Source organism: Tachyglossus aculeatus, chromosome 22, assembly GCF_015852505.1.
Source record: "Tachyglossus aculeatus isolate mTacAcu1 chromosome 22, mTacAcu1.pri, whole genome shotgun sequence".
In the NCBI taxonomy this organism is placed as follows: Eukaryota; Metazoa; Chordata; class Mammalia; order Monotremata; family Tachyglossidae; genus Tachyglossus; species Tachyglossus aculeatus.
The window spans coordinates 24,297,650-24,318,701 of NC_052087.1; the positions used below are offsets into that span (position 1 = coordinate 24,297,650).

General features: G+C 39.5%; 1 protein-coding gene across 3 annotated transcripts in view; it reads right to left on the bottom strand.

Moving 5' to 3' along the window:
• Positions 1–21,052, bottom strand: part of LRRC4C (leucine rich repeat containing 4C) — a 1,005,802-nt gene that overhangs the window by 728,636 nt on the left and 256,114 nt on the right. For all 3 annotated transcript variants that reach the window (XM_038765185.1, XM_038765186.1, XM_038765184.1), the window contains exon 2: positions 17,490–17,575. The gene's annotated coding sequence lies outside the window, so the exon portion shown is untranslated. The remainder of the gene's footprint in view (positions 1–17,489; positions 17,576–21,052) is intronic.

A 21,052-nucleotide genomic window follows, 5' to 3' on the forward strand; every position in this document is an offset into this window, starting at 1 on the left:
TAATCTGTAAATGTAAACTCCTTCAGAGGAGGCATTGCATCTAACAACTCTGTGGTTTTGCATTTTCCTAGGCATTTAGCAAGTGCTCAATAAATACTATTGATTGATTGATATGGTTAGTGACTGTCATATCCCATTTCACTACCTAGCCTAAAGAAGGATTTCAATCAGTTCTGCTAGTTATCTTATGAGTGGCAGAACATTAGAAAAATGTGTTAGTCATACTTTTGATTGCAATTCAGCCCTGTGGCACACTACTGATATTTTTAAAAAGACCAATATTCTTGGGCAGAAAAGAAAATCATCAAAGACTAGCAGAGACCTATAAGCCACCCGTGGAAAGCCAAGGACTGAATGCCCAAATCAACTCAAACGCTCACGGGCAACCCCCCAGGCCATACTGAGCCACACATGGTTCCGAGGTAGTGGTGCTGTTTTTTGATGTAAACCCTCATCATGGCAGCTAATTTTTTACTGTAGAGAAGCTTCAAGTCAACTTTAAAAAGCAATTTATTACTTTATATGAGCTTCTTTGGATCTTGACACCTTGAGAGACAAGGAGTGGGCAGATGGTAGGGAGAGAGAGTCCCAGTAGCACCGCCTTTAACTTCCTTTTTAGCCTGTTGAGATGCTGTTTCCTGCCTCCTACATGACTGCCCCCTACTCCAACAGCAACTCACTTGAGGAGAGAGGGGGTGAGGGGAAATGGCATCCCAATCCCTCTGGCCTCAACAGCAATTAATCAATGGTTTCTGAGCTCTTACTGTGTGCAGAACTCTGTACTAAGGGCTTGAGACAGAATAATAATAATAATAATAATGGTATGTGTTAAGCACTTACTATATGCCAGGCTGTAGTAAGCGCTGGGGTGGATACAAGCAAATCAGGTTGGACATAGTCCCTGTCCCACCCGGGGGTCACAGTCTCAATCCCCATTTTACAGGATGAGGTAAAGGAGATAAAAAGAAGTGAAGTCACACGGCAGAAAGGGGTGGAGCCAGGATTAGAAAACTCATGATCTTCTGACTCCTACATCAGTGCTCTATCCTCAATGCCACACTGCTTCTAGAATAGCTAACAGAGCCTAAAGCTTCCAGAGGAAGACAGAGAGTAAAATAAATTACAGATAAGTAAATAAGTGCTGCGGGGCTGGCTGAGTGTGGGGCAAATATCAAGTGCTTAAAGGGTACAGATTCAAATGCATGAGTGGTGCAGAAGGAGGGGGAGTTGGGGAAATGAGGGCTTCATCAGAGAAGGTCCGTCATACCAGGAATATATTGATCACAAAGCAGTTGGCATTTCATAAAATGTTCACAGTTACTGGAGATCGCCCCACTTAAGATGAGAATGTATCTATTAGACATCACGGAGGTCTGGAACCACAAAACCCATAATGTCAAATCAATCACGAAATTGGTAACAGGGAACTACACAGGCCCTTACCTGAGGATATTCAATCCATGTTCAACAAGCCCATAACTTTGGCATTATCCTTGACTCCTCTCTCTCATTCAGCCCAAATATTCGATCCATCACTAAATCACGTCGATCCCACCTTCAAAACATCACTAAAATCCACCCTTTTCTCTCCATCCAAACTGCTATCATGTTAGTACGATCACTCTTCTTCCCCTCTCCCAGCCCTACAGTACTTAAATACATTTACGTAATTTACTTTTTATATTAATGTCCGCCTCCCCCCTCTAGAATGTAAGCTAACTGAGGGCAGGGAATGTGTCTGTTTATTGTTGTACTCTCCCAAGTGCTCGGTACAGCGCTCTGCATACAGTAAGCACTCAATAAATATAATGTATGAATGAATGAGTGACTATCCCACTTAGATTTCTGCATCATCTTCCTTCCTGATCTCCCAGCCCCCTGCCTCCCCCCACTACAGTCCATACTTCACTCTGCTGCCTGGATCATTTTTCTACAAAAATGTTCAGGACATGTCACTCCACCACTTGAAAAAATCCAGTGGTTGCCTATCCAACTCCATATAAAACGAAAACACCTCACTATTAGCCTTAAAGCACTCCATCAACTTGTCCCCTCCTACCTCACCTTGCTACTCTTCTACTACAATCCAGCCAGCACACTTCGCTCCTTTAATGCTAATCTTCTCACTGTGCCACAATCTCACTACCTCACCTCTGACTCCTTGCCCACATCCTGCTTCTGGCCTGGAACGTCCTCCCTCCTCAAATCCATCAGACAATTACTCTTCCCCACTTCAAAGCCTTATTGAAGACACATCTTCTCCAGGAGGCCTTCCCTAAACCCCCCTCCCTTTTGTCTTCTCCCACTTCCTTCTTCATCATGCTTATTTGCTCCTTTTATTCTTCCCCCCTCCCACCCCCACAATACTTATGTACATATCTGCAATTTATATTAATGTCTGTCTCCCCACCTCTACACTGAAAACTCGTTGTGGGCAGGGAATTTGTCTGTTTATTTCTGTATTGTACTCTCCCAAGTGCTTAATACAGTGCTCTGCACACAGTAAGCACTCAGTAAACACGATTGAATGAACTATAAAAAAGCACCAGTAAGTCAGATCAATCAATCGTATTTATTGAGCACTTACTGAGTGCACTAGGCACTTGGAAGAGTACAATATTACAAAGTTGATAGACATGTTTCCTGCCCACCACAAGCTTACGGTCTAAAGGGGGAGACAGATAACCAGAAGCCACTATGCTCCGCTATGCACCACACACTACACTGAAAACCATACATACTAAAAGGAATACTGTAAAGCCTGGTCCAAAAGCTTTCTTTAAGGAAGTTCCTCAAGTGGATCCCAAGGTGAAGCATCTGTGTACTTACACGTGCATGTCTACAAACCCGTACATGCATTCCTCTACACCTAACGTATGTTTTGCATGTACAGTGCACAGAGATCCACACAAGTTGTCCAATGAAACCCAGATGAAACATGAACCAAGGCATACCACATCAACATCAATAAAGAGCAAAAAAATGTGGCCCCAAACCAAAAATATGAAGCTCCTTTATTTGCAATTGGAAATCACAAATAATTTCAATTTATGCACTGGAAATGGGATATCCTTCTTCACTGTTCCACTCCAAACATCAGCGTGACTTCAGGCACAGCTGCCACTCTGCCAGCTCGCAAGAGCCAAATCAGAAGACAGGACATTATTAGCAGGATGTGGTGAGGCTATAAATTCCAGCTCTTCCATATTTTGGCCATAGAGGCATAATGGAATCAGTGGGAGTGATTGCTCCATCCCATGCTGAAGATAAATTTCTTAGAGAGAGAATTATCCTCCTGCTTCTCCTAGAGTTACATGGAGTTACATGTTCATTTACAGTGTCATAGATAAGACAAATTTGTAGTGGTCTAAAACCTTTGAGAACTGTCTTCCAATTAAAAAAAAAATTTGTAAGTACTCCTTCAACACTATCTTGAAAACCTGAAAGTCTTATTAGTTGTGACACCCAAACATACCCAATTTGATACTGGAAAACAGAAGGGAAAATAATTCTTACAAACAAAGAATCACCATGCTGGAAGACGCTTTGAAAGGTCATTTGGTCCTGGATTTGGTTTTCAAGCAGGTTGAATGACTAAACCATTTTGGACAGGCAGTTGTCTATTTTTTTTATTTAACTTCAGAGTTGCAGTCTCAACGGTCTTCCTTGGTAACCTACTTCAATGTTTCTATTACCCTCATCAATCAATCAATGGCATGTATTGACTGCTTATGTCATATCGACTGCAGAGCCTTGTACTAAGCTCTTTATAATAATAATAACAATGATGGCATTTGTAAAGTGCTCACTACGTGCAAAGCATAGTTCTAAGCTCTGGGGAGGATACAAGGTGATCGGATTGCCCCAAATGGGGCTCACAGACTTAATCTCCATTTTACAGATGAGGTAACTGAGGCATAGAGAAGTTAAGTGACTTGCCCAAAGTCAGACAGCTGACAATTGGCGGAGCCAGTATTTGAACCCATGACCTCTAAGTACCAAGCCCGTGCTATTTCCACTGAGCCACGCTGCTTCTCTAAAAGAGTATAACATAATAGAGTAGCAGCAAGGCCTAGTAGAAAGAGCTTGGTTCTGGAAATCGAAGAACCTGGATTCTAATCCCAGCTACACCACAAATCTGCTTCTCTTAATTTCTCTATACCTTATTCATTTCACTTCTACAATGGGGATTAAAAACTGTAACCCCACTAGGGACATGGATTCTAACCAGCCTGATTAGCTTGTATCTACCCCAGACTTCGTACAGTACCTGGCACATAGTAAGCACTTAACAAAATGTTAAAAAAAATTAAAAAGTAAAAAGAGTTGGTAGGCAGGGATCCAAAGGTTAACCTTGATAATTAAGAAGTTCTTATTATGCCTACGAACACTCTCCAGCTTGTAGTTTTGTTCAATTGACTGTGGGCATGGAGAACTACTAGTAAGATCCCTTCCCAGGAAAATCCTTGGAAAATAGTGGTTATTTATTTCTTATACAGACCCTGATTTAACATAGACAAGGTGAGGCAGTAATGGGATTTGGTCTAGGTCAGCATCAAAATGTAGGATTTCTTCCCAGTATTAATGTAATTCACCTCTTAACTCATCCAGATTGCCCCTTTAGATTATTTTGATAATGACATAAAATTACCAATTTATATTAAGCTTGCAGTTGATCATGACTTTGAGTCCCTAATCCTTTTTCTGCCGGCTTTGTGCAAACTAGTTTTTCCCTGTCCTAAACGTATAGGTTTCTCTTTTAATTTCTAAACAACATCTCTTGCACATATCCTTATCAAATAGCATCTTGTTTTAGAGGACCATTTTTCAACCTGGCCCATTGTCACTTGGCATTTTTGTTTTTGTTTTTCAAGGTGAGAGAAATGCCACCCAATTGAAAATTACCTGCAATTATCGTATACAAAATCTCATTGTCTTCATCCAGACAACCAGCAATGTATTAGAACACATTCTTCCCTTCCATCCCTTTTGTAAATTAAAATATAAACTAGATATTGGGCCAGGTTTTCCCCTGCACCCAAGACTCTTCTTGATAATAGGTTAGGTCCTTAGAAAGACAGATTAACTATTTCCGACCACGAAGATACATTTTGTGTACAACTGAATGATTTTATTTGTCTCTCTAAAGTCTGGTAAAACTATGCACTAGGGAAACTAGAATCTATTAATTTCTAAAGAAAAGATATATATTTTTGGCCATTAATGCAATTACCAGGAAAACATTTTTATAGAAATTAACTATGTTCAGTAAAACCTAATGGAGTGATCACAGCCTTGGGCGGGTTCATGCAAAAATTCAATTTGCACTAATCCACTTGAGACCACAGAAGCATGAAATATACTGTATAGGCATCTGTAAAGTACCAAGTGTCAACACCCAATTAAATATCGGAGCTTTGTTCAGGGAAAACCACAGGCATACCAACTCTTAGACCGAGTTGTGCTTGAATGCACGAATATTATTTTCCATGAATCTCTGAAAATCAGATGAACTTTCTCTGGATGCATTGAAGGGCCATGTTTTTTCTTCAACCTTATAAAAATATTAATTGAACAGAGTGCAAACGCTACTTGGTTGATTGTGAATGGCTAATGTTGTCGGTGGACATTCAGTTTTGCCAAATTTATGACAAACAAAATTCCCATGCAATCTAGGATGATGAGGCTCCAAGGATATATGGAGGCTTCCTTTTCTGTTAGTTAAGATTAGTTAAGGATACATATCTGAAGATTTACCCACTCATAAGCCTTCAGCTACCATCCCTATAATTATGACATTTGCTAAGTGCTTACACTGAGTTAAGCGCTGTTCTAAGTGATGGACTAGACAAGTTAACAAAATTGGACACAGTCTCCGTTTCACAAAGGGCCAGAGTTTAAGCGAATGACACACAAATTTAGGTCTTCAGTCAAAACACTGCTCTGGGAATCCGGAGCCCTGATTCAGCTTCTAGTCCTGAATTTATTTGCTGCGACTTTGCTATCAGTGGTGAAGAACATCCCAGAGTGTTCTGCAAGATGGACGAGTCCAACAGGAATACTGGAAAATAGCTGGGTGAAATGGGAAGGAAATGGGAGTCTTTTGTCCGGAGCAGCTCCCAAAGCCAAGCTACGTGGGTAAAGTACAGCAATGGCACAAGCCTGCGATCAATTTGACAAACAATGGATCCTCCATATGAAAGACCTTTGCATGCATTTTCCAAAGTGTTATGCTGCTGCCTGCGTATAAGTTCGATGTGATCTGTGTCCCAGTAAGAACACAACAGGCAGGGATGAGAGAGTATGAATGGCACTGCAAGACCTGTTATGTTCATCCTCTCCAACCATGATCAGGAACCTCATGTGTATCTGAACCTCATGTGTATCTGTTTAGTTTTACTTGAATTTATCCTAGCACATAGCACAATGCTTTAGCACATAGTATACGCTTATATAAATGCCATAACTAACACTAGCTCTGCCTTCTCTTCTAACTTATGTGAGAAGATCTCCCAGTCAGTCTCAGGCTTATGAACACTCTCATCATGTATTCTAAAACAGCATTTGAATGAACCATGTACACTTTTGGGAGTTTATATAAAAACCTTTTAATAGTAGTAATAGTATTTGTTCAGTGATGACAGTGCACAAAACACTGTTCTAGGTTTTGGGAAAGAATATATGGAAAAAAAGTAAGTGTTGCCTAGCAGCTACAGCACAGGCCAGACAGTCAGAAGGAACAGGGTTTTAATCCTGGCTCTTCCATTTGTTTGCTGTGTGACCTGGGATAAGTCACATCACTTCTCTGTGCCTCAGTTACCTCCATCTGTAAAATGGGGATTAGGACTGTGAGTGCCATAGGTGACACTGCCTGTTTCCACCCTAATTAGGTTATATCTGCCCCAGCAATTAGTACAGTGGTAAGCCCATAACAAATACCATTTTTTTAAAAAAAGAAATAAGAACCATCCCTTCTCAGTTTATATTGACGAAGAGTCCTGGGTTGATCTTCTGCTTCTGGCTGTTGAAAGATTCTTGACAGGGCAAATAGCCTAGCTCCCTGCCTGGAGAAGGATCCCATCAGAGTCACTTAGTTGTCTACCATTTTCTTAACGAACTCTAGAGAAAGACATCTGCGAACCCCTCTTGGTAACATGCTTCAATCTCACTATTTTTAGTCAAGAAAATCTTAATGTCTAACCTAAAAACTTTATTGAGTTTATTACTTCTTTTTTTCTTACTGAATAGAGAGCCACCTTGGTGATGTCCAGGAAAACCTGGATGAAATCTGACCAAAGAAACATGAGGTAAAATGTAACACCTCAAAACACACACAGAAACACACACACACACTGCAGTCAGGTATTCGGTCAGGATATCATACTGCTCAGGGTAGTTTTGCAGCATGGATCTTTCAAATCTGCCTGCTGATTTAACACATTTTTTATACCATTAACACAACAGGAGCCAATATTGTTATGGAAGAGCTAAAGTCTACTCAGACTGCCACATCATTAACAAAATTGTCAGCTGAGTCTGATTGCAGAATCTCTGTAACTGGTGATTATATAAGAGGCAGGAAGAGCACAGCAAGATTTTTAGTTCCCAGGTGGAGTCTGCAGCCCTATCAGCAGTTAGAGAAATCTTCTTTCAACTTGTAAATGAAGTAAAATTGATTTGGACATCAAGAACAGGCCCAGACTCCCACAAGTTCATTTGGAAATAGCCAAAGGACAAGGAGTCTTTTGCCCAGTTGTCTGCTCAGTAGTTGGTGGTTCCCTGGCTGCAGGATTCTCTGTGCTCTCCACAAAGAGAGCCATTATTAGTATTTCAGCCACACTTCTTTTCCCCTTCCTTCTCTTCAGTCTGAACCTGGCACTCAATTATGAAGGTGTTACCTTTCACCAATCCCAGCCTGTAGGCAGAGGGAGAAATTAGGAAGTCTCTAGTGAGTCCTTAAGAATAACTAGTGACTCATGAATTCTGGGATCCTCTTCGTTACCCATTCTAGATGACTAAAACAGACCATTTCACTCCAGGAACTGATTTGTTGCACAGACAGTCAAGCTCCCTAACTTTAACCGTGAGCCCCAAGTGGGCCAGGGACTGTGTCCAACCTGATTAACTCGTATCCATCCCAGCATTTATAACATATTTAAGCATTTAATATGTAACATTAGAGAAAAGAAAAAGCTGTAAAATTAGAATTATTTTTAAAATTTTCCCTTAATTTCTTCCACCATCCTATCACAACCAGCGTCTCTGTTTATCATCATCATCATCATCATCATCAATCGTATTTATTGAGCGCTTACTGTGTGCAGAGCACTAAGCGCTTGGGAAGTACAAGTTGGCAACATATAGAGACAGTCCCTACCCAACAGTGGGCTCACAGTCTAAAAGAGGACTGACACTAAAACAGAAAAGGTATCAGTGGTTGTGGTAGTGGCTAAACAACTCAAAGTGAATGTCCTTTTGGCTGTAGTAGATAGCTTCCCCCTATTGAACATTAGTGTCTGAGAATGCTCACCTGAATGGAAGGGACTAGAAAAGATGCATAGCTAGATTTTCAAGGACCAAGGGTGCAAGAGATTCTCTTTGAAAAACATTAACTCTTTTAGATGGGTCTCACCATCCATCATATATAATAATAAATAATAATGATGGCATTTATTAAGAGCTTACTATGTGCAAAGCACTGTTCTAAGCGCTGGGGAGGTTACAAGGTGATCAGGTTGTCCCACGGGGGGCTCACAGTCTTAGTACCTATTTTACAGATGAGGTAACTGAGGCACAAGAAGTTAAGTGACTTGCCCAAAGTCACATAGCTGACAATTGGCGGAGCCAGGATTTGGACCCATGACCTCTGACTCCAAAGCCTGTGCTCTTTCCACTGAGCCACGCTGTCATCTTCAAAGTGTAGGCCAACTCTACAAGTAATAATAGTAGTAAATTATCCCAGCTGTGCCACTTGTCTGCTGCATGACCTTGAGCAAGTCACTTAATTTGTCTATGCCTCAGTTATCTCATCTGTAAAATGGCATTAAATCATTTTCCTCTGACTTAAACTGTGAGCCTTATGTGGGACAGGGGCTGCGTCCAACCTGATTACCTTACATCTACCCCAGCACTTACTATGTGCTATTTTTTTAAAAGTCACTTAATTTCTCTGTGACTCACTCCTCGTCTGAAAAATGGAAATCAAATATCAGTTCTCCTTCCTACTTAGACTCTCTGTCCCCATGTGGAACAGGGAGTGTATACATTCTGATTATCTACTCCAGGGCTTAGAAGAGTGCATGGCATATAGCAAGGACGTAGAAAATACCACAATTATTTGAAAACACACTGCCCTTCATATTAAAAAAAGACTGATACCGATGTTGGGTATGAATACTGACCATGAGTACTGACTGATATGGCAGAAAAGACTTATCTGGGAACAAGAATCCATTTTCCACTGCCCAAAAAGCAATTTTGTGGTTGTTATGCAGATGCATTTGTCACTTTACAGTGCCTTTCAGTGCATCAGAATCTGTTTCTTGATCCTTAAATCTTCCTGAACTCTCTGTTAGACAGCAAAGACACTGCCAAAGTGTATTCTGTAAAAAATCCTCCAGTCAGGTCTGGTTGAAAGCTGGCAAGATTACAGCAAAAGAGAAGGAATGAAAAAAGCTACAAAATCTGAGGAGCAAATGGATAGTTTGCCTACATTTCCCAAAGGAGGAATGTCCTTGGATACATTAGTTCCCTTTGTGGCTAATGTGAGCCATCATTTTTAAAGTTGTTTTTTTCACACTCTTGACCAAAATCTTGCTTTTTGGGATTTCAGGTATAGAACCTTGATTAGAAATGTTCTTAGGCATTGGTCTAGACCAACTACTAAAATTCTACTATCCTATTTTTTATTGCAGACGATTCCACTGAGCAACAAAAAAAAATAATTTTGGCTGTTTTATGACACTCTGAATTAGAACCTGACACTTCATCCCTAAGAATTGCTTCCTCGTTTCACACATCCATTTCAGGAACAAGGCCCCTCACAAATCTAACATTAAGCAAATAAAACGATCTTCCTCATGATGATTCAATAGTCTGAGAAAAAAAGAATTCTGAGTCAGAGGAAATATGTCAGCATTTTGGAGAAAGATTTTCCTGATGTGTTAACCAGACTCGTGTAGGATTTAATGATGTGAATCAACTCTTTGTGAAGTCCACAGATCCATCTACGCAAAACAAAAATAAACATACTTGTCAAAAAATGATTGCAGCAATAGAGGAAGCAGGAGTGGGCAGTCTGCCTGGGATATGTGCTGCCTGAAGGCTGAAAAGAAACCATAGCTGATCTTGAGATATTTTCAAGGTGAAAGAGGCTGTGTTCCCAAAAAGACCTCTGAATCATACCAAAACAAAAGGCAAATGGTGTTTCTGCAGTTGTGTTTTATCAATTTTTTCATTCTCTATTTTGAGTTTTTTTGGGACTGTATGATGGATAATGATGAACCTGGCTGGTCTAGTGAGAAAATGTTTTGCATAAAGCCTCATGTTTAACAGTAGAGAGCTTTATGAACCTTCTATGTAGTTGTGACATTCTTTGCTGTTTCAGTCACAGAGGACTCTTCTTCCTGAAATAAAAGCAATCTTTTCTGACTTTGATTTGCTGCGTCAATATGAACAGCTACATTTTTTTCCATTATATATCTGTTTTAAAATGAGAAACAACAGATATTTACTATCTCATTTTAAGAGACATATTGTTCACTGCCATTTTTCCAGTTGGAAACAAACTGATATTTGTGACACCTGTTTACAGTTTGAGTTTTGAAAATATACTTCGGAATGTGTAGGAGTTTAGCAGATGAGCCCCAGTTTGAAATTTCAGGGGCAAAGGATTCTACTTTCTTTCTACAACTAATTCACTGGCCCCTTCTTTCCTCTGGGCCTTAATTTTCCACGGTTTTTTGGAAAGATTAATATACTTGTGCTCAGCTTCAGTGCTATTTTATTCAGAGAGATTTCAGACACCAAGTGGCACTCTTTAGAAAAAAAGTCGGGTGCAGTTTCACAAGAAGCACATGGCTTTTCCAAACCAAACTGTGGCCTATACAACCTATAAGATACAATAAAACTACTTCAGAAAACCCAGATTTCAAGTGAATAAAATTGTCTAAATGTTATTAAATCCAATTCTCTTGAGGTACATAATCAATCAATCAATCAGTCGTATTTTTTGAGCACTTACTGTGTGCAGAGCATTGTACTAAGCACTTGGGAAGTACAAATTGGCAACATATAGAGACAGTCCCTACCCAACAGTGGGCTCACAGTCTGGAAGGGGGAGACAGAGAACAAAACCAAACTTACTAACAAAATAAAATAAATAGAATAGATATGTACAAGTAGAATAAATAAATAGAGTAATAAATATGTACAAACATATATACATATATACAGGTGCTGTGGGGAAGGGAAGGAGGTAAGATGGGGGGATGGAGAGGGGGACAAGGGGGAGAGGAAGGAAGGGGCTCAGTCTGGAAAGGCCTACTGGAGGAGGTAAGCTCTCAGTAGGGCCTTGAATTTATTGTATAATTATTAGGTGTATTCATTATAGTCAATATAATTCACATAGGGACCTCCGTGGTATTTCCAAGAACCATAGAACACATCTATCCACTACTCAAAACCCTCCAACTGTCTGTTAGCTGTTCCTTTCCATATTAAGCGGAAAATGCTGACCATTGGATTTACAACATTCCATCACCTCTCTTCCTCTCCATTATGAATCTCCATTTTGCAAACAGTTCCCTCCAGATTTCTCACTGTTTCTAATTCTCAATCAACTAGCAATAATAATAACTGTGGCATTTGGCAAGTGCCAAGTGCTGGGATGCAGTCAGAAAGATAAAATCAATCAGATCAGACATAGTCCCTGTATCATATGGGGCTTTCACTATAAGAGGAAGAGAAAACAGATATTTAATATCATTTACAGAGACATGGAGTAGTAAAGTGACATTTAAATTGGGCAACTGGGACAGCCAGGATTTGAATCCAGTTTTTCCTGACTCCCAATCCCGTGCCCTCTCCAGTATTGGTTCTCTGATTAAGTACTACTGATAGTATTTATTAAGTACCTAGTATGTGCAGGGAACTTGTTATGTGCTTGTTATGTTGTACTCCCCCAAGCAGTTAGTACAGTACTCTGCCCACAGTAAGCACTCAATAAATATGATTAATTAATGGATCGATTAGGAGAGTACAATACAAGAAGCCATGATTTCCACCCACAAAAGAATTTATAATCTAGTGAGGGAGAGACACAAACTGATTTTCTCCTATTGTAATCTTCCAGATGCTTAGTAAGATGCTCAGCAAACAATATTGATTGGTTGACCTGAAGACAATACAGGAAACAATTTATAAACATATGTGCCCCCTATTCTACCTTTACAAAATAGCATATTACAAAAACATGTGAAGTAAAGTTATATTTTCATGGATTAAAAGTAGTTTGAAGGGGACAAAATTACACAAAATATTGAGATAAAATAAATCTTCAAATCAGTTGATACAAGTAATGAGGTATAAAAATATTAAATTAACATGGGGTGAACACTTAGTAAATTTAAGATGTATTTTGAATCAAGAACTGGTGCCAAGTGGAGAGAACATGGTTCCTGGCAGTCAGAAGGACCTTGTTCCAATCCCAGCTCTGCAACTTGTGTGGGCTTTAGTTATTTCATTTGTGTAATGGGGACTGAGGCTGTGAACCCCATGTAGTACATGGACTGTGTCCAAACTTATTATCTTATATCTACCCCAGTTCTTAGTACAGTGCCTGGCATCTAGTAAGTACTTGAAAAATACCAAAAGAATAAACCTCAGAAACGTACAGAAATGGTCTCATTATTTGTTTTCCTGAAACCTACGGATAGCAAGTCCTCTTGTATGTGTAAAGGGCACTGATCCCCTCATATATTAATCAATCAACAGCATTTATTGAGCACTTACTGGGTGCAGAGCACTGTATTTGGGAGATTACAGAGTTGGTAGACATGTTTCCTGCACAATTCTAATTTCGCAATGACATTATATAAAGATTAATTTCTTCCTTTTCCCAGTGGCAACATTATATCTTGCAGGATAAGAACCAGAGAATGTCATGGTTCTTGTGCAGGCCCTTCAATTCCAAAGCATCTAATACTGCAACATTTCCCTCAGATTTCTTCAGCATCCATTTTGAATTCATGCTGAAACTATACAGCTGAAGTTTTGATTTTTTTTTCCTAAGTAAAGCATTACCTTTTAATAGGACATTGCTGAGAGCACAAATTTACCTAGAAGAAACATGAAGCTGTTTGCTCTCCTCTTTACCGTGGGATGCTTACAAGTGATTGATTTTTAGTTTCTGGTATGATAGTTAATCCCAGTTTATTGGGAAACTTCAGGCAGGTAACAGACTACCTCATTCTGTAATTCAATGAAAACAAATGTGTTTCTACTAACAGATGTGTTCCTACTGAAGAATAGCTGCTCTTGGTGAAAAGGGAAAAGAACCTAAGATGTCTTCACACATATATACAGAAGAAAGTCACACCAAAAAAGCTCTCTGTGACATTCATTATCAGTGTTACTGCCAAACTTGTTCAAACTAGAAATCTAATAAAAAAGGTCTGGATTTGGTAAATTTCCAAACTAGTTTCAGGACCTGAAAGTTTTGGAGAAATATTGTTTGGAAGTTATTCAACATTTGGATGTCTTCCCAGTCTATAGAAAGTGTACACTATAACAATTGGCCAGCTATTGAGAAGCCATAGTGTGTTTGAAACTCTGGTCTTCATAATTGAAACTAACACCCCTAGTAATGGTCCCTGCTTTATAACTTGCAATCTAACATTAAAACAAATGTATCTGTCTTTTTTAAAATTCATCCATCATAAACATACATTGTGAATAAATGGCTTTGTGATTTAATCTTTGCAAACCATTTACCTCCCAGAGAAATATGATTTTGCTAAACTTATCACTTGTAGTCCCATCATAATAATTAGGTTTGGAGGATATCTTGTTTCCAGATGTAATTTCAGGCCAATGTTCTCATGACAAGTGATTCTTTATTCAGTCGTAGCATGGGTTCCCTAGACTTGGGTACATTTTCAGACAAAGAAACCAGTGGGAATAAGGACGTTAAGGCCAAATTCACAATCCACCTAAAGTAAATGTGCAGGTTCCCTAATGTTTTTTTTAAAGTTCAGTTTTAAAAGTTTCAGTTACATGTTTACATTTCTGGTATTTTAACAGCCAGCCTACTCCAATGAGAAGCTCCTAACCTTTAAAATAAAATATTGCTAAACAAAGGCAAATACTGTCAAAATTCCATTTATACATTTTGCTAAATATTTTTTTTCCCAGTGAGCGTATATTCCATGCTAAGGTGACCAGGAATCTAACTTGCAAGCATTATTCTCAGTTGAGACATTGATTATCTTGGCTGACATGTAATAGGAATAACACATTGATTTTCTCTGTATACTTAAATTAAATCTGGAAGTCAAAATTTAGACATTATGAAAATTTTGACATCCTGAGAATGAATTACATTCATATAGATGCCTTCATCAAGTAGAATTCCGAAGTGCTTTATAAGTACAGGTAATCCTGTTTTTTTTACCCTTGAAACAGTGATGACAAGGGACTGAATCATTCATTCATTCATTCAATCATATTTAATGAGCACTTACTGTGTGCAGTGCTAAGCACTTGGGAAGTACAAGTTGGCAACATAAAGAGACAATCCCTACCCAACAACGGGCTTACAGTCTACAAGTCTAGAATCAGGAATTGTTAAAAAACAACAACAGATGAGTTGAGGATTCCAACTTGTACTTCCCAAGTGCTTAGTACAGTGCTCTGCACACAGTAAGTGCTCAACAAATATGATTAAATGAATGAATGAATGAATATTGCCAAGGTTAAAGCCTTGTGAGAGAGAACATAGGTTAATGGTGACATTAGAGAAGGAAGTTTCTGCGGACTGAGGGGGGCAGAAACCAGATTGGAGGAGCTCAAGAAGAGAATTGCAGAAGAGGAAGTGGAGACGGTAGGTGTGGACTACTTTCACAAGGAGTTTGGAAAGGAATGGTAAGAGGGAGATGGGGCAATAAATGGAAGGAACCCTAAAGTCGAGAGGTTTTTTAGATTAGGGAATACATGAGTGTGTTTGAAAGCAGTGGGAAAGAAGCCACTGGAAAGGGAAGGCTTGAAGATAGCAGTCACAGAGGGAAGAAGGGAGGGCATGAAGGTAATAAGGTATGAAGGGGTGGAGTTTGAGGCATGGATGTGGGGGATGGATTATCAGACTTTCTAATAGTGGACTAGTAGCTTAAGGATGAGCAGATTCACATCATTCTTTCTTATGTTGTTTTTCCTTATGGAAAGATAACTTTTAAGATGTAAGGCAGGTAGTGGGTGGAAGAAAAAAAAAGGTTGTGGTGGACACAGGACAACGGGAGAGACAGGATAATCAAAAACTGCTCTGGAAAAAGTCCTTGATCTTGCATGCCTTTCAAAGACCTAGTAGAGGCTTGTTATCGGTGATCTCATTCCTACAATCTTCCTGAGGAGTGGGTACTTTGGCAAAACCTGTCCCTGTAGCAGCAACCTTCCACCACCTTCACAGTAAAGCCTGGAGTCAAAGGGCACAGTGCTGCCATCTTGAATGGCATGTAAAAAACTTTCCTTGGGTACCTTAAAAACTGCAGAGGAAATCCAAATAATAATCTCACAAATAGAATGGCTGTACAGTTTGATATCTTCCCATCATATTGTATTCACCAACTCTGTTGAATTAAACATTCCCAAATGCTTAGTGTAGTGTTCTATGCACTCAATAAAGACCATTGATTGATTGAGCAGGCTTGAAATCTACTGTTCAAAGCAAGGTTTGTTCTCTGATTCCGTAATCTTGTTTGGTTTCTGCCCAGAGAAGACAGGAAACTTCACTGGTCTTCCAAGATTTCAAAATGGCTTTGAGAATAGCAGTTGGATGAAGGCCTAGGAAGAAGACTGTAGCTTTGTCATTGGCCTTGAAATATTAATTTATTTCTCCCACTCTAAGTAGCGTAGCAGCGTGGCTCAGTGGAAAGAGCACGGGCTTTGGAGGTCATGGGTTCGAATCCCGGCTCCACCACATGTCTGCTGTGTGACCTTGGGGAAGTCACTTAACTTCTCTGAGCCTCAGTTCCCTCATCTGTAAAATGGGGATGAAGACTGTGAGCCCCACGTGGGACAAACTGATCACCCTGTATCCCCCCCAGTGCTTAGAACAGTGTTTTGCACATAGTAAACACTTAATAAATGCCATTATTATTATATTATCTACCTACCCCAGTGCTTAGAATAGTGCTCAGCACGTAGTAAGTGCTTAACCAATGCCATCATTATTATTATTTCCCCCCTCCATCCCCCCCATCTTACCTCCTTCCCTTCCCCACAGCACCTGTATATATGTATATATGTTTGTACATATTTATTACTCTATTTATTTATTTATTTTACTTGTACATATGTATTCTATTTATTTTATTTTGTTATTATGTTTGGTTTTGTCCTCTGTTTCCCCTTTTTAGACTATGAGCCCACTGTTGGGTAGGGACTGTTTCTGTATGTTGCCAACTTGTACTTCCCAAGCGCTTAGTACAGTGCTCTGCACACAGTAAGCGCTCAATAAATACGATTGATTGATTGATTATATTTATCAACAGTATTTATTGAGCACTTGTAGTGTGCAATATACTAAACTGGGTAGACATGAAAGTAAATTTATAACCTGTGTACTCATGATGCCATATGTCTCATCTGGCATGCAACACAACTTAATACTAGGGTTAATTTAGTCATTTGCTTTCATCTGCTTGTGCTAAATATGAACTGTCAATAAAAACCATTATTATTTTTCTTCAGTCATCCAATCTTGACTAGGTAGTTTTTTTTCTTTGAAGCTTCTTTGATGTGAACCTCTTCTAACTGTGTGAAAGTGTGTATTGGTAATTATACATTTTCCAATATCTTGAACTGGTTGCATTAAATAGCTCAATAGCCAAATATATGTTGGTTGCCTATAATAGCCAAAAGGTTAAAAAAATTAAGATATTCTGCTCTAGGCCTTGATTTAGCCACTGTGATATTTGGGATTACTTCAAAAAATGGGAAAAAATCAAGTGATACTGTAGTTTCCTTTTTAAAGTTGTGTGTTCTGAAATTCTTCAGAAAAGGCTCAAATAGATCCTCACTGCAAATATGGACACAAGATATAGTTTTGCCAGAGAAATGGAATTTACACAAAAGCACATATCCACCATTCCAATTCCTGGAGAAGATGGATTGGATGAAGGAATACATATATTCTAGAGACACAAATGATGCATTTCAAAATCCTCCTTTGTCACCTTAGAACTAAGTGGGCCTTGAAAGAATATCTACCCTCTTACCCAAGAGATGACTCTTCTGATTCAGGATTTTGACGCATTGCTGATGCATTATGGGCACGTTTCCACTGTTAGTGTCCGGGCCATACCTGCGGATCAATAGAGGATTTCAGAATTTATAGGTTTTGTCTCATCCTAGTATTAGAGTGAACAGGATTAGAATCAATCACTCTAAAGGTATTTTTCCTTAAAAAAACAAACCAAAGGACAACAACTTTTGAAAAGATATAAAACACTTCTACTCCAGCTATCAGTTTTGAAAATGGCTTATTGATAGATCATCAACACTGGATTTTCTTTCCTATGTACTTGGAGTTGTCCTTCCCATGAGTATGTACAATTGGTGGTTCAGAGAGGAAAAAAAAGCTTCCTTTAACCTAAGGACCAAATTATGGCTAGATAAAACCGCTAGATAAATCCAATCCATTCGCAAAATAGGAGGAGAGATTTAGGTAGGAATAAGGAAAAATTTCCAGGCAAAGAAGATTTTCGATCCTCAGAGCAGGCTTCTGAGTGGATCTTGGAATCCCTGTTCCTGAAAACATTAAAATATAACGATGATGATGATGATTATATTGTTATTATTGTATGTGTTAAGTGCTTACTATGTGCCAAGCACTGTACTAAGTATAAGTAGGAAGGAGTAGGATTCAATCCCCATTTTACAGATGAGAGAACTGAGGCACAGAGAAATTAAGTGACCTATCCAGGGTCACTGTGCAGACAAGAGGTAGAGCCAGGATTAGCACCCAGGTCAATCAATAAATCAATCATATTTATTGAGTGGTTATGTGTGCAGAGCACTGTATTAAGCAGTTGGAAGAATACAATATAACAGAGTTGGTAGACCCGTTCCTTTGCCATAACAGGCTTATAGTCCAGATGGGAAGACAGATATTTATAAATAAATCAGTTACTGATATGTACACAAGTACTGTGGGGCTGAGGGAGGGATAAATAAAGTGTGCAAATCCAAATGCAAGGATGATACAGAACAGAATGGGAGAAGAGGAAATGAGAGTTTAGTCCTCTGACTCCAGGAACGTTCTCTTTCTAAGTCATGCTGCTTCCCCTATGCTAAGGTGCTTGGTTTAAATGATTTACTCTCTGGATTCTGGACAATAAACTACTTGTCCCCTCAATAACATTTCTAGCCATATGGACTTATGATTCCATAGGTTCCTCTGCCCTGACCTAGTAAGGCTAATTTGTTGGGATAGAATTCTTCTGTATAAAAAGACCATTCTTGGAGTCTTCTGGGTCCTCTATCTGATAGCTTTTGATGGTGCCACTTGGAAACTACTGAAATCACGAGAATAACCTTCTACTCCCACTGTACTAAATTTTTCTTCTAATATGCAACATCTCATCGGAATAACCATAAGGATAAGTACAGAAGAAACATGGCCTAGATGAAAAATCATGGGCCTTGGAGACAGAACACGTGAGTTCTAATCCTGGCCCCACCACTTGCCTGCTGTGTGACCATGGGCAAGTCACTTAACTTCTCTGTACCTCCGTTTTGTCACTCGTAAAATTGCGACTCAATTTCTGTTCTCCCTCCAATTTAGACTGTGACCTCCATATGGGACAGGGACTGTGTTCAGTCTCTTTAATCTTGTATATGCCCCTGTGTTTACTACAGAGCTTAGCACATAATAAGCACTTAACAAATGCCTTAATGATAAAGGATCAACTACAGCTCCTAAGTAGCTAGGTGATTACTCAAAAGCAGGGATAAAGTCACCAGTTCATTACTTCCCCTCTGCACTGTCTTTTTTGCTTAGCCACAGGACTTAACAGCTTCAATTGAGCCAGACACCTAGAAAGGAGGAGCTCTGTGACCCAGTTTCCATTCATAGAGTCATCTGATACTTAAATCACTAGTTAGATAACTCCATGATATTAACATTCTTGCCTATATTCAGTGTTTTGATGTGATATCCTAGAGGGAGGAGTTCCCCCCTATTTTTTTTCTCCTGGACTCCCTAAGGTCTGCTAAACTCTTTCTTTACTCTGCCATCTGCCTTTATTTAAATATTTTTTCATTCTGAAACCATTCCAGCAACCACAAAAACCCCCGTGCCTGAAAAATACCATGAACAATATTAATTTTACATTTAATTGCAAGTGATTTCCAAATGAAAATCTCTTCCACTTGCATTTTTCTTTACTATATTTTTCCCTTATAATCTGTGGATAGTCCATTATGATGAGTGTTAAAATTCAATCTTTACAATAATTTAAATAACCTTAACCCCATGCCTTCAATTCTTAAAGTTACTTCTTGGTAGAAACACAGACACTGTGGATGTAGCTTTAAATCTTTCAGGCCTAAAGATGACTGCTTGGTACAGTGTAGTTTGTGTATTGATGTGCACAATGTATGCCGGCAGAGCAGTAAGATGAATTGAAGTAATGCTGATTGCTACCTGGGGCAGATACTCCAAAAGAAATGGCCTTTAGCTTGACAGGAGTATAGCAGTAATAATCCCTCCCTTAATGCCTGCTAGCAAGAACATAACTAGAAGCATTGGAAGAAGGGATGGAATGGAAGTACAAACTTTGTAGTTCATTCATTTAATCATATTTATTGAGCATTTGCTGTGTACAAGAACACTGATCTAAGCACTCGGTAGAGTATGATATAACAATAAACTGCCATATTGCCAGCTCATGAAAGCGTGTGCTGCTAAGCCTGATTGAGAAGTACTATAACTGGCCAGTACTGGAGAACAAACAAAAACTGGAGGTGATTCTGGCTCTAATAGGGGTGCCATGAAACTACAGGATCCAGGAATAATCTCTTGATGGTTGATGATCAAACGAAACCTCTCCTAATACAACCCAGCCCACCCACTTCGTTCCCCCAATGATAACCTTCTTGTTGTACCTCGATCTAATCCATCTCACCACCGCCCACTCACCCACATCTTATCTCCGGCCTGGAATGCCCTCCCTCCTCATTTCAGGTACATAATTGCTCTACCCCACCTCAAAGCCTTATTGAAGGCACATTTACACAAAGAAGCCTTCCCCAACTAAGCCCTCCTCTCCTCTTGCACTCCCACCGTGTCATTCTGACTTGGTTCCTTCATTCATCCTCCCTCCTATCCCCACAGCACATATGTATATACCTGTAATAATAATAATAATAATTTTAATGATGGTATTTGTTAAGCACTAATGTGCCAAGCACCGTTCTAATATGCAACATCTCATTAACCCTCATCAGAATAAGAAGCCCGTTCTGCCTATGCTTCTCCTTTCTGCTTCCAAGTGCTGCTCTCCTGCTGCTTCCAGCATGCTTTCTTCTTACTTCTCTGCATGCTTCTGCTTCTGACTTCTTTAGTGCTTTCTGAGTGCCTTCTCCCAGTTCAAAACTCCCGCCTTTTATCTGCCTTAAGTGTGCAGCTGGGGCTCTATGTGGCAGTCATTGATTGATCCAGGCCTGTTACTGGGTAGAACAGGGAGAGAAAGCCATGTCTCCCTCCATACTCCACCCCCAAAGGCCAAAAATCACCTGTCTCATGTACAGCCCATCAGTGTCTTTGCCAGTCTCTTCC